Source organism: Dendrobates tinctorius, unplaced genomic scaffold (genome assembly GCF_039654945.1).
Source record: "Dendrobates tinctorius isolate UK_male_01 unplaced genomic scaffold, ASM3965494v1 ptg000396l, whole genome shotgun sequence".
In the NCBI taxonomy this organism is placed as follows: domain Eukaryota; kingdom Metazoa; phylum Chordata; class Amphibia; order Anura; family Dendrobatidae; genus Dendrobates; species Dendrobates tinctorius.
Window position 1 is genome coordinate 2489254 of NW_027362062.1, and position 15150 is coordinate 2504403.

At 49.0% G+C, this 15150-nt stretch overlaps 1 protein-coding gene across 3 annotated transcripts in view; it reads right to left on the reverse strand.

The window, feature by feature from the left end:
• The window catches only part of SLC1A7 (solute carrier family 1 member 7), a 119354-nt gene that overhangs the window by 88795 nt on the left and 15409 nt on the right, over nucleotides 1-15150 (reverse strand). The window contains exon 1 of one of the 3 annotated variants that reach the window (XM_073563720.1): nucleotides 7656-8004. The exons of the other annotated variants lie outside the window; for them this stretch is intronic. The gene's annotated coding sequence lies outside the window, so the exon portion shown is untranslated. Of the gene's footprint in view, nucleotides 1-7655; nucleotides 8005-15150 lie in introns of those variants that run through there. 3 annotated transcript variants of the gene reach the window in all.

Genomic DNA, 15150 nt, shown 5'->3' on the forward strand with positions numbered 1-15150 from the left:
GGTCATCCATCACCTCCTCTTCTATGTCATGTGCACCTTTCTCTGTGTCACCGTGTATGGTGGTATAGTGTGCGGGAAGGGGCACCTGAGTCTCATCAGGGTCAAAATCTGGCTCTGTACACTGCGAGGACAATGTAGTGCTCTGAGTGAATGTACCAGCAGAATCATCCATCAGCGGCTGTGCATCAGTGCACTCCATGTCAGATTCATCTTGGCCTGGGTAATTCACCATTTGACTTGATAATCCAGGCATGGTATGTGAAAACAGCTCCATGGAGTAATCAGTAGTATGGCCTACGTCATCCTTCAATCTTGGTTGGGGTGAACGACACAAGGAAAGGTGTGGTTCATGAACATGAGCCTCCAATGACGACTCAGTGCTTTTACTTTTTACAACTGAAGAAGAGGAGGCGATAGAGCTGGAGGCTGAGTCAGCAATGTAAGACAAAACTTTTTCCTGATGCTCTGCCTTTAAAAGCGGTTTGCCAACTCCTAGAAAACTAAGCGTTCGAGGCCTTATGTAGCCAGACGATGACGCAGGGTCAGCACCTCCTGCATTCGGTCCTATTTTGCTCTTGCCACTACCATCAGATCCACCACCAACACCATCATTACCAGCTGCCAACCCCCGCCCAATTCCACGGCCTCTTCCACCAGCCTTCCTCATTTTTGGTAGAAATGTAGACAAAATCCAACAAACTATATAGTAATGTAAAACAAGGTACAAGGTGTCTATAGGACAGGGGAGTTTTAGAATTTCTGCACACACTTGTGGACAGTGGACACTTGTGGATTGTGTGCGGCCCACTGATATCTGAGCGCTATGTGACACGCTCGATGGCACAGCTGCCTGTGACCAAAGTGACGAGAGGATAATGGAGATTTTGAATCTCTGCGTACACTTGTGGACAGTGGACACTTGTGGATTGTGTGCGGCCCACTGATATCTGAGCGCTATGTGACACGCTCGATGGCACAGCTGCCTGTGACCAAAGTGACGAGAGGATAATGGAGATTTTGAATCTCTGCGTACACTTTTGGACACTGGACACTTGTGGATTGTGTGCGGCCCACTGATATCTGAGCGCTATGTGACACGCTCGATGGCACAGCTGCCTGTGACCAAAGTGACGAGAGGATAATGGAGATTTTGAATCTCTGCGTACACTTGTGGACAGTGGACACTTGTGGATTGTGTGCGGCCCACTGATATCTGAGCGCTATGTGACACGCTCGATGGCACAGCTGCCTGTGACCAAAGTGACGAGAGGATAATGGAGATTTTGAATCTCTGCGTACACTTGTGGACAGTGGACACTTGTGGATTGTGTGCGGCCCACTGATATCTGAGCGCTATGTGACACGCTCGATGGCACAGCTGCCTGTGACCAAAGTGACGAGAGGATAATGGAGATTTTGAATCTCTGCGTACACTTGTGGACAGTGGACACTTGTGGATTGTGTGCGGCCCACTGATATCTGAGCGCTATGTGACACGCTCGATGGCACAGCTGCCTGTGACCAAAGTGACGAGAGGATAATGGAGATTTTGAATCTCTGCGTACACTTGTGGACAGTGGACACTTGTGGATTGTGTGCGGCCCACTGATATCTGAGCGCTATGTGACACGCTCGATGGCACAGCTGCCTGTGACCAAAGTGAAGAGAGGATAAGGGAGATTGGATTGCTTTTAAAAAAGCAGTTTGCGGAGCAGTGGGTAAACAGCAATGCCAGCGTGTCAGGAAGCCTTAAAAGGCAGCCCAACAACCAACACCACTGATACACCACAATATAGCCTCCCCTTGCACTGCACACACAGTGACTTGTGTGTTGTGCAGGCCAAATCGCTAGCAGCAGAAGCAGTTTTTTTGTCTTCTTCCCTGCCTAACGCTCTCCCTACAGAATCAGCAGCAACCTCTCCCTATACTAAGATCGGCAGAAGTAAGATGGCGGTCGGCGTGCACGCCCTTTTATACCCCCTGTGACGCCCACCAAAGCAAGCCAATCACTTGCATGCCCTTCTGAAAGATGGTGGTGACCCGTGCCTATGTCATCACGTTGCCCACAGTGTCCGTGGATCCTGATTGGCTGAAAAAGAGCGCAAAACAAACTTTTGAAACGCGACTTTGGCGCGCAAGTCGCCGACCTCGTGGCCGACCTCATCCTAGGGTCGGGTTTCGTTTCATGAAACCCGACTTTGCCAAAAGTCGGCGACTTTTGAATTTTTTCGACCCGTTTCACTCAACTCTAGTGGTAGAGGCTTCGTTAACACCGTCTCGCTGCGAGAAACAGAACCCTGAGCTCGGCTTTCTCTGGCAGTCCCTTAGACAACGAATGGAGGGGTTGTGAGCTTGGTTACAGATCCCCGTTTTCTGAATTGATGGGGGTCCCTGCAGTGAAATCCCAGCAATCAGTAAATTACCAGAATATCTTGGAAATAAACCTTAAACATCCTCAGGGAGGTATGGACTTTGTCAATCATATGTCTAGGTTGTGGTCCTCAGAACAGCCATGGATTGGGGTGGCAGGTGTCCTGCGCAAGCAGTATCATGATCAAAAATTAGTCACCGGACATTACCAAGAGAACAGATTGTCTGCGATAAGGATGTAGGGTCAAAACCAAGATTAGAACTACAGGTATCAGTTGACTAATCCATGGAGCGAGACAGAAGCTGGATGCAATAACAAAGAGACAGTAAGGCTATGTGTATACTACATCTGTGCACTTAGCCTAGAACACACATATGTTAAACTCTTGTCCATGGGCGAGAACATTGGCCCACGACGCTGGGCTGGTCTCCCGAGTATACTTGAGCTGCGACACTGAGCGGGTCCCGATTGCACTCTCAACTATTTAGGCATCCTAGCTGCCGATACAGTTGAAAGCAATGATGGAGGAGGGTGCGTCAGCTGAAGCTCCTTATCCCATCATTCCCCCTTTTCGTCTGACGTTTCAACGCACCAGGAGCGACTACGTTATTTTCAACGCACCCCCTGTACCGAGATGTGCAGAGGATCTGAATACACCATGAAGAGTCCATAGCAGCGGGGGATCTGGCATAGGTGAGTATTTATTTATTTTTTTAAAGTTGGGCCTATTTTACTGTATAGGGCACTATGTGAGGTCATTATACTGTATGAAGAACTATGTTGGGCCATTATACTATATGGAGCACTAAGTGGGGTCATTATACTGTATGGAGCACAATACAGGGCCATTATACTGTATGGATCACAATATGGGGCCATTATACGTTTTTTGGCACATTTGTTGGCATCATACTTTATTATCTGTATTATTCAAGATTTTGTATCCTTTATTATTAGATATTTAAATTAGGCCACATGCATTTTACGGCTCTTATATAACATATTATATTCAACTTTTTGTTCTAAGATCTATTAATTCAAATTAATATTGTTTGTGGGACAGCCCCCTTAAGTTTGCATCCATATGAAAAAGTTAATGGTTATATTTGATAAGGAAAAACTTCCTCAATTGCTGAATTTTTTTTTAATAAATATCAGGGTTGGCCGGCGACTTTGTCCAAGCTTTTAATTGTGGTTCTCTGTCTATTTGAGTTTGACAATCCTGGCCTAGAGTTTGCATCAGGAGCTTTTCCCGACTAAGGACTCTTTCAGACGTCAGTGTGTCCGGAACGTGTGGTGACAGTTTTCACACGTATCGGAGACACTTACACACATAGACCCATTCAAGTGAAGGTTTCCACAAACCGTGTGTCTGTGAGCAAAATACGCTGACATGTTTGTTTTTTTAACAGCAGCATGGGGTACAAAATGTCCCGCACACATGCACACTGATGACACACGGATGACATCCGTGTGTCATAAGTGTGACACGTACCAGTGCCTGAGAATCAGCGGTTCAGTTAGGCCTGTTCCCCGGCGCCGGATGCTGAAGACCCCTCTCATCATTCTCTCCTGCTCGCAACGTTAATTCAGCTGATAACAGCAAGGGCAGGCAGCAGCTGATGGGACTACTACTCCCATAAGCCTACACCTGCAGACACTAATAACAGTGAGAGCAGGCGGCGGCTGTTGGGAGTGCTCACCAGCTACCACCTGTACTATAAATAAGTAAACACATGAAAAAAACGGCGCAGGCTCCCCTATATTTTCTACAACCAGCCAGGCAAAACTGACAGCTGGGGGCTGCAACCCTCAGCTGTCAGCTTCAACAAGGCTGGTTATCAAAATAAAGGGGTCGTCACTGTTTTTTTAAATGATTTAAATAAATCATTTAAAAAAGGCGTCGGGTCCTCTCCTATTTCTGACAATGAGTACATTTATTTTTGCATTTGGCTTTCATTAAAAATGTTGCACCATTTTGCTTTTCCAGGCTCAACTTTATTGTGGTCTATGATCATAAATCAACTGAGAGGAGCTTACAAAAAGACAGATCTGGATCCTTCAATTTTACACTTTAAAAAAGGCTCACTGATACCTCACCTGCTCAACGCAGCTAAAATAACTATCGCAATACACTGGAAAGATGTAGAGACCTCCACCTGCAAAGAATGGATAAAAGAATCCAACCAAATCGGTATATACGAGAAAATTAGACTTTCAGGATCTAAAAACTTAAAGACTCTAAACGCATGGATAGCCTGGTTGAACGCCTCAGAGGATCACCAAATAAGCACAACCAGTAAAACAAATTTCTTTTGTTATTCATATTTTTTTCTTTACATATAGTTTGTTCTGTAATGTTCATGCCTTGATTTGAGCTTGATCTCCCAAATCGCTTAGTTAACCTCTATATTTTAAGCAGGATTGTTTTTTAAACTCTTCTTACAATCCTTTGTTCGCAAACGTTGTGGTTTATTACGATTGTTTTTTTTTAACTCATTCTTTCTTTTACTATTTCTGGTTAATGGAATTTTCCTTTCCTGTTATATTATTGAAATTTTCTAAATAAAGAATATATACAAAAAAAGACAGATAAAAGAATACAAACTCTCCTGTCAGACCCTCAGAACCAGCTCACTGGCACATTCTCAATCAACCCATTGTGCAGCTGGCAATAGACAGTGCAACGCAAGGGATACAGAAGGCAAACGGTGCAAAAATTTTAATGAAATCCAATTGTAAAAAATTATTTTTAGCCCAAAATACATACAAATAAGTAAGAAAAGAAGATTGTCCACTTTTGGAAACAACCTCGTTAACTGCTGACCATTTTCTAGATCTCTGCTGTCAGTGGAAAAAAATGTTCGTGTTTACATTCAAACCCTGAAAACCCGTAAAAATTCTCACAGCTGAGTCCAATGCCGGAGTCATAAGTCTTACTTGTGGGGGAAGATAAGCTGCTTCTATCTCCTCGTCACCATCTCAGAGCATTCATCTTTCAGGTTCTTGGGCACACATGCACAGGGACGGTTTTAGACAAAGTGGGGCCCTAGGCAAAAGTTTAAAGTGGGGTCCCAAATGCTAACATTGTAAAATCACACATTTAGGTTACATTACATGAGCAGGATGTGGATACAGGTGGCAGAAGGGTCTGTGCTGGCACTGTGGCCCCCATATTCAGGGGCCTTATATCAGCCAACGGGTCTGCCACTATTAGAACTACACAGGAGCATTGCTAGGGTCAGAAAAGAGTTGTCCCCCAACCCCCTCTTAATTTTTTTTTTTTAACACTGCAGAAAACACAGAAGGGCTCCCAACTGTCCGGGACAGTCCTGATTTTGACACTCCCACCCGCTATCCCGGCCGGGATTGTAGTTTTCCCACATGCGAATCAGCCACCACGCCCACCTGTAATTTCAGAAGGGGCTGTGTACCGATCGCCATACAATTCCCTCTTTGCACAGCACACTCCAGTACAGAAGCCCTCCCGACTCACGTGACCAGTTGTCACTTCCGCCATGTCTGTTTTGCCTCATGACCCTGGAGCGGTGTGCACGCGCATCTCATGTCTGCTATCCTGCATGTTCCCTAGAGCAGTGTGCACAGTCACCTCATGACTGTTGGGCTCCAAGATGCCTGCGTTCTGCTCTGCCTTCTGCAATCGTCTCTGCGTGTCTGAAACCCCTGATCATGTGACCTTTCCTAGGATCCAGCACTGTCCGGTTCTGCAATCTCTGCATGTCTGAAACCCCTGATCATGTGACCTTTCCTAGGATCCAGCACTGTCCAGTTCTGCAGTCATCTCTGCATGTCTGAAACCCCTGAACATGTGACCCTTCCTAGGTTCCAGCACTGTCTGGTTCTGCAATCCTCTTTGCAGGCCTGGAATACTGATCATGTGACTGCTCTGTGATCCTGAGGACTGAACCGGAAGTTCTTCCCTGGTTCTGACCCGGAAGTGAAGGTGCTAATGCCCTATATCAGACCGCCCCTCCCTATGGTCAGGGCCTGATTATTGTGTTGATTCCCTGCATGGCTGCTTGGTCTGCTGGGTCGCTCCCTCTATTCTGTGCCCGTGCACTCTGCCCTGTCGTGCGTCCCTGCACACGCTCCGTGCTCGTACTCTGCCTCTTGTCTCGTGCCATGTTTGTCTTTGCCTTGCTTTGCCTTGTACTCCTTCCGCTGTTCTCTGCCTTGCCTGTTTCGCTATGTCTGGTCTTTGCTATTCTGAGCCTTGTAGTATTTCTCATGTTTCTTGTCTCTGCCTGGTTTTCCGTACTCTGTCCTATGGTGCTCTCTTGCACATTTCCATGTCTAGTCCCAAGGTGCTCCCTTGGCCCGGCTCTGGACTTCGGCCTACGCTCCGCTGCTAGACTCTGTCCTCGCTCTGTTCTGGCTCTGTCTCTGCCTGTGTTCCGTACCTAGTCTTGTCTTGTTCCATGCCTTGTTCCATGCCTTGTCCTTGTCTTGAACCCCGGCGTGGGTTCCCCTTGGCCGTCTCCTGTGCTGTGGTAAGTGCCTCGTGTTTGTGTACAGCCGTGTGCACTGGCCAGTGAGGCGTGCCTCCTGCGTGGCTCCTAGCACGCAGTCCTTCCTTGAACTCTGGTGTGGCTCCAAGCACGCACACTGCCTTGAACCCTGGCATGGCTCCTAGCACGCACCCTGCCCTGAACCTGGCGTGGCTCCTAGCACGAAGGTTCCTTTGCTCGCCTCCTGTGCCTTAGTCGTGCCTCATGCTGGCGTTACAGCCGTGTGCACTGGCCAGTGAGGTGTGCGTCCCACGTGGCTCCTAGCACGCGTCCTGCCCTGAACCCTGGCGTGGCTCCTAGCACGCACCCTGCCGTGAACCCTGAGCCTGGCGTGTCTCTTTGCACACACGCTCTCTGTCTTGTACCTTGTGCTTTGGCGTGTCTCTACACATGCACCCTGTCTTGTTTTGTGAACCCTGGCGTGTCCCCTACACACGCACCTTGCTTTGCACCTAGCTTTGAACCCTGGCGTGTCCCCTACACACGCACCTCGCCTTGAACCTTGGCTTATCCCCTACACAAGCACCTTGCCTTGCACCTAGCCATGGACCTTGGCGTGTTCCCTAACACACACCATGCCTGGATATCTGTCGTGCCTCCTTGCCTGAACCCTGGTTTGCCTGCCGGATTCCGGAACATGCCGATCACTGCCAGAGATCGTTGTCAGGAACACCGCACTGTACTTGCTCACTGAGCCAGTGCGCGTGTCCTGAGTGTCAGCGCCGGCGTGCAGCCTCCGCTGAGCAGTGACTCACCCGCAAAGTAGGGGTACCGGGGTCAGGTACAGCCAGAAAGTACCGATGCACAGGACCTGTGGATGCTGAAGTTTAGGAAGCCAGCATAGGACCTATGGTCATGTGAATGGTCATGTGACTGCAAGGGGGCGGGGCTTAGCGTCCTGCACACAGAGAAGGAAGAGAACTCAGAGTCCAAGCAAAGCAGAGGTTATGCACAGTACAGACCAGCGAGGTACAGGAGAGATAAACAGACGGGAGGTCAGACAAAGCCAAAGGTCATACACAGGATCACAGTACAGTACCAGGGAGGAGACAGAGCGGATAATCAGGGCCAAGCAGAGATCAAAACCAAACAGACATATAAGGTACCAGGCAGAATCCAAAGCGATATCCAGGGAACAGACCGAGTCATATACAGAGAATCAAGTAACCAGAACACAGCACTAACACACTCAGGGGTCACCACACAATGCCAAGGGCGAAAGTATAACTGACAGGGATGGGAGCGTCCTGAGGCTATAAGAAGCCTCCCCCAGAACCAGGGAGAGGCCACAATCATAGCCCCAGGTGTGCAGGTAAGCCTGCACCGGGATCACAACCTTTAACCCCAGAAATGCCAGTCATCAGCACTGGTTCCAAACATTAACCCCACGTGTGCGAGTCAAACCCGCACTGAGATCATGACAGTACCCCCCTCTCAACGGGGGGCCTCTGGACCCCCAGGCTTGCCCGGGTACTTAGCATGGAAAGCCCGCACCAGGCGATCAGCATGCATCAACCGGGCTGTTACCCAGGACCTGTCCTCCGGTCCATACCCCTTCCAATGAACCAGGTACTGTACCGACCGCCGTACCAACCTGGAATCTACGATATGACCAACCTCGTACTCCACCTGCCCCTCGACCAAAACCGGAGGAGCAGCAGACTCGGAGTCTCCCCGTACTGCTTCAAAAGGTTTCAGTAGAGATTTGTGGAAGACGTTAGGGATCTTGAAAGAGGGTGGAAGGCACAGCCTATACGCCACTGGATTGATTTTTTCCACAATCTTGTACGGGCCAATGAATTTGGGTCCCAACTTGGCTGACGGAATCTTTAACTTAATGTTTCGCGTGGAGAGCCAAACTTTCTCTCCCACCCGAAACATGGGACCAGGTGTTCGTTTCCTGTCCGCGAAAAACTTATACCTGCCTTGAGACCTAGATATACGCCGCTGGACTTCTGCCCATGTATCTTTTAACCGCTGAATAGAATCCTCAGTCCCGGGACACCCCGAATCCAGACGAGAAAACTCACCAAAATGAGGACTGAACCCATAGTTAATCAAGAAAGGGGACCTACCAGTGGATTGACTCACCCGACTATTGAAGGCAAATTCAGCCAACGGCAGTGCATCGCACCAGTCATTCTGTCTAGCAGAGGTTAGACACCTGAGGATCTGTTCCAGGGACTGGTTAGTGCGCTCCGTCTGCCCATTGCTCTCAGGATGGTATGCAGACGAAAAGGACAGAGACATACCTAATTTTTTGCAGAAAGCACGCCAAAACTTAGCCACAAACTGCACACCACGATCAGACACCACATTCAGGGGTACCCCATGCAACCGGATCACATGCTGCACAAACAACCTGGATAACGTCTCAGCTGACGGTAGTGCGGACAGGGGTACGAAATGAGCCTGCTTAGAAAACCTGTCCACCACTACCCATACCACTGTATTACCCTTAGATGGAGGGAGATTGGTAACAAAATCCATGGATAAATGAGTCCATGGCCTTTCGGGCACTGCCAAGGGTATCAGCTCCCCTGCCGGCCGGCTATGAGAGCTTTTAGAACGAGCGCAGACCCCACAACCAGCAATGAATTTTTTTATGTCCGAACCAAGGGTAGGCCACCAAAAGATCCTAGCCACCGCCAGACGTGTGGCTGAAATACCAGGGTGAGCACTCAGCTTGGATTCATGGAACTCCTGCAAGAGTTTCAGGCGAAGTTGATCTGGGACAAACAACTTCCCCTCCGGCTTGGCCGCCGAGGCCTGCGACTGGGCCCCCAGAATCTCCCGTTCCAATTCAGATGAGACCTCTGCTATCACAACCCCAGGGTGAAGAATGGAGGACGGTGGCTCAGGGGGCGACACCGGCTGAAAACTGCGTGATAAGGCGTCAGCCTTGACATTCTTAGACCCTGGACGAAATGTAATCGTAAACTGAAAACGGGAAAAAAAAAGTGACCAACGGGCCTGTCTGGGCGTTAGTCTTTTAGCAGACTCAATGTACGACAGATTTTTGTGATCCGTGATCACCGTAACCGGGTGTCTGGCCCCCTCCAAAAAGTGCCTCCATTCTTCAAACGCCAATTTGACCGCAAGAAGCTCTCTATTGCCTACGTCGTAATTTCTTTCCGCAGCAGAGAACTTCTTGGAAAAGAAAGCACATGGCCTGAGGTTGGTTAGAGTGGCAGGCCCTTGGGACAACACCGCCCCCACCCCCACCTCAGAGGCGTCCACTTCCACGACGAATGGTTTGGACGGATCTGGCTGCACTAACACAGGAGCAGACATAAAACATTTTTTCAGCGTTGCAAAGGCCTCTTTTGCGAGCGAGGACCAATTTCTCACATCCGCACCTTTGCATGTTAGATCCGTGAGAGGTTTGACCACTTGCGAAAACCCCCGGATAAATTTGCGGTAATAAATGGCGAACCCCAAGAAGCGCTGAAGACCCTTAAGATCTTGGGGTTGCACCCAATCCGCAATGGCCTGCACCTTCTTGGGGTCCATGCGAAAACCCTCACCGGATACAATTAACCCCAAAAAGGACAACTCTTGTACACAGAATACACATTTCTCCAATTTGGCATACAAATGATTTTCTCTAAGCCTTTGGAGCACAGTTCGTACATGTTCCAAATGAGAATACTTGTAGGGGGAATATATCAAAATATCATCTAAGTAGATAACGACAAAACGACCAATGAGATCCGAGAATACCACGTTGATGAAATTCTGAAATATGGCAGGGGCGTTGGTAAGACCAAACGGCATGACTAAATTTTCAAATAGTCCCTCGGTCATGAGGAACGCGGTTTTCCATTCATCCCCCTCCCGGACCCTTATCAAATTATATGCCCCCCGAAGGTCAAGTTTAGAAAACCACTTTGCCCCTGATAGCTGGTTACATAAATCGGGAATCAACGGAAGGGGGTACGTATTCCGTACAGTAATTTGATTAAGCTCCCGGAAGTCGCGACAGGGACGTAACCCGCCATCTTTTTTCTTTACAAAAAAGAAACCTGCCGCTACAGGTGAGACTGAAGGACGTATGTGTCCTTTGCGCAGACTTTCAGTAATGTACTCCTTCATAGCCAAGCGCTCAGGACCAGACAAATTAAACAGACGGGCTTTGGGTAATTTAGCCCCCAGGACCAGCTCAATAGCGCAGTCAAAGTGTCTATGTGGCAGTAACGTCTCGGCCTCACTTTCGGAGAATACATCTTCGAAGTCCTTCAGGCATTCCGGAATACCTTCCAGCTCGACAGATGATACAGACACAGATTTAACTGGTTCAACCAGCAGTGCGGATTTATCACATAACTCAAAATCATTAAACCCCCATTGAACAATCTCCCCTGTTTTCCAGTTAATAACTGGGTTATGGCGTAACCAGGGCATGCCCAACACCAACCCTGCAGGTAGATTGTCCAGCACAAAACAACTTATGTTTCCCACATGAATAGCGCCCACTCTGAGCGAAAACACATCAGACATAAAGCGAACTCCCTCCTTAGTGAGGGGAGATGAGTCAATGGCCATCACCTTGATCGGAACCTTGAGCCTAACTGTCCCTATCTTGCAGTGTGTGACCAATTGGGAGTCAATGAGGTTAATAGATGATCCGCAGTCGACGAAGGCTGTAGAGGAAAAAGAACTACCGTCCACAAATAGTTCCACAGGCAGTAATACTTTAGAAAACGAGGAAAATGGTACCTGAGGGTCTGAGCAGCCTCCCCGTTGACTACCCAGACCTAGTCGTTTCCCGCTGACCGGGTTTGAAGACGGGCAATTCGGGCACTCCCTTTTCCAATGTCCCGTTTTACCGCAGTAAAAGCATAACTGCTTGTCCTTCCGGCGTTTCCTCTCCGTATCCTTCAGGGAGAGGGCGCCTACATCCATGGGCTCAGGGGCAATCTCTTTTCCACTGGGGAATAATGGAGTATCCACCTGCATCACCCCTCTGGCCCGCAGCCTGCGGTCCATCCGGACGGCCTAGGTCATGGCGTCCTCGAGAGAGTTAGGTGGGGGATGTAACGCCAAGGCATCCTGCAGCCGCTCGGACAAGCCTCTGCGAAAGAGTCCTCGGAGTGCGGCGTCGCTCCAAGAGACCTCTGCCGCCCAGCGGCGGAACTCAGAACAAAACCACTCAGCTGAATGTTTCCCCTGACAGACACTCATCACCATGTCCTCTGCCAATCGCACTCGGTCAGGTTCATCATAAATGTGCCCGAGGGCCTCAAAGAATGCATTCACTGACATACGTTCAGGAGCAGAGGAAGACAGAGAGAAAGCCCATGCTTGCGGAGCCCCCCGAAGTAGGGAAATAATGACCCCCACCCTCTGGAACTCATCCCCGGAGGAGCGGGGCCTTAGAGAAAAAAAAAAGCTTGCATCCTTCTCTGAAAGACCTGAACTCCTTTTTGTCCCCTGAGAAAAAGTCTGGCAATTTGACCGGAGATTCGGGGGACACTAATGACACATCCCTACCCCCAGAACCAGAAGCCCCTGCATCGACAGCCCCCTGCACAGTAACCACCAACTGTTGCTGGGTCTGGGCCATCGTGTGTTGTTCCACATTGAGCTTATGGAACATTTGGGTCAGGTGCTTGACCTGATCAGACAAGGCTTGTATGGGATCCATGAGGATAACACACCTTTTTTTTTTTTTTGAAGAAAAAAAAACTGAAATGGTCAGTTTTAATGTCAGGAACACCGCACTGTACTTGCTCACTGAGCCAGGGAGCGTGTCCTGAGTGTCAGCGCCGGCGTGCAGCCTCCGCTGAGCAGTGACTCACCCGCAAAGTAGGGGTACCGGGGTCAGGTACAGCCAGAAAGTACCGATGCACAGGACCTGCGGATGCTGAAGTTTAGGAAGCCAGCATAGGACCTATGGTCATGTGAATGGTCATGTGACTGCAAGGGGGCGGGGCTTAGCGTCCTGCACACAGAGAAGGAAGAGAATAATAATAATAATAATAATAATCTTTATTTATATAGCGCCAACATATTCCGCAGCGCTTTACAGTTGAACAGTTTCAAACACAAGTCATAAGTAACAACGTTAACAATACAATAATTAAAGCGAAATAAGACGACCCTGCTCGTGGAGCTTACAATCTACAATGAGGTGGGGGGAGATACAAAGCACAGGTTTGTATTTACAATGATGTATTTACAATGACGGTCCAGCCATCTTCAGGGGGTGGGGGTTAGATGGAGATAGTGAATGGGCTACACACACACAAACATGACTTTGATTACTGAATGTGATAGGCCGCTCTGAACAAATGTGTTTTGAGCGAGCGCCTAAAACTATGCAAATTGTGGATGGTCCTAATATTTTGGGGTAGAGCATTCCAGAGGATTGGCGCAGCACGGGAGAAGTCTTGGAGTCGGGAGTGGGAGGTACGGATTAGGGCAGAGGTTAGTCGAAAGTCATTTGCAGAGCACAGCAGTCGGTTAGGCCGATAGACAGAAATGAGGGAGGAGATGTAAGGGGGTGCCGCACTGTGGAGAGCTTTGTGGGTGAGAGCAAGTACTTTGAATTGTACCCTGTAATGAATTGGCAGCCAGTGTAACGACTGGCGAAGAGCGGACGCGTCTGAGAAACGATTAGCCAGATGGACAACCCTGGCTGCTGCATTAAGGATAGACTGGAGAGGGGAGAGTCGAGTGAGAGGGAGGCCAATTAATAGAGCATTACAGTAGTCTAGGCGGGAGTGGATCAGGTCGACAGTGAGAGTTTTTGTTGTTTCCATGGTGAGAAAAGGGCGGATTCTAGAGATGTTCTTTAGGTGTAAGCGGCATGAGCGGGCAAGAGATTGTATATGGGAGGTGAAGGAGAGATCGGAGTCGAACATAACACCCAGACAGCGCACCTGCTGTCGGGGTGTTATTATGGTGCCACCCACAGAGAGGGAAATGTCAGATTTAGGGAGGTTAGTAGATGGTGGGAGCAGAAGAAGTTCAGTTTTGGAGAGGTTGAGTTTCAGATAGAGAGCAGACATGAAGAGAACTCAGAGTCCAAGCAAAGCAGAGGTTATGCACAGTACAGACCAGCGAGGTACAGGAGAGATAAACAGACGGGAGGTCAGACAAAGCCAAAGGTCATACACAGGATCACAGTACAGTACCAGGGAGGAGACAGAGCGGATAATCAGGGCCAAGCAGACATCAAAACCAAACAGACATATAAGGTACCAGGCAGAATCCAAAGCGATATCCAGGGAACAGACCGAGTCATACACAGAGAATCAAGTAACCAGAACACAGCACTAACACACTCAGGGGTCACCACACAATGCCAAGGGCGAAAGTATAACTGACGGGGATGGGAGCGTCCTGAGGCTATAAGAAGCCTCCCCCAGAACCAGGGAGAGGCCACAATCATAGCCCCAGGTGTGCAGGTAAGCCTGCACCGGGATCACAACCTTTAACCCCAGAAATGCCAGTCATCAGCACTGGTTCCAAACATTAACCCCACGTGTGCGAGTCAAACCCGCACTGAGATCATGACAATCGTAAGCTGGATGACTGCGGCCTGATGTCTGGAGCTGATGTCCGCAGCCTGATACCTTGATCATGGCGATCGTTGCCAGCGGGCCGGAGTCCGATGCCATTGTGCCTTTACCTGTACCTAGGCGTGCCACCTGGCACATACTATGCTATGGACCTTGGCGTGCCCACGCGCGCACCTTGCACGTTTTGCTTGTTTTCACTTTTGCACTGAATGTGATCCTGAAGATCTTAATGAAGATACCTTGCACTTACCTCTTGTCTTGTCTTGTTTCCTGCTTGACCCTGGTCGTCAGACACTCCCATAGTGTCCCCCTGAGCCGGCCATTTGGTCCCAGCAGTCGTGGTGGCTCACCCCCTTGGTCTTGCCCCTGACACTCCCTGTATAGGGGGTGGATTCTCACAAGGTCAGCTCGCCCTCGGTGGGTGGGTGCCACGACCCAGGGGGTCCACTCAAAATATGGGCTCAGCAGGAGCTCAGTCCGTCACACCAGTTACATGACTGTGACCTCATCCTATGTAACACCAGAGAGAGCAGCAATAACTCGGAGAACAAATAATGTAGTAGATGTCACCTGCAGTCCTATGTAACACCACAGATAGTCTTATGGCTCTATGTTCACACGCATTTTTTTCAGTAGCCAAAACCTTTTCTATTGGCAGTAAAAATGTTGCGTTCAAAACACCTGTTTTTCAGCTTGTTTCTGGTGTTCTTTACACTTTTTTCAG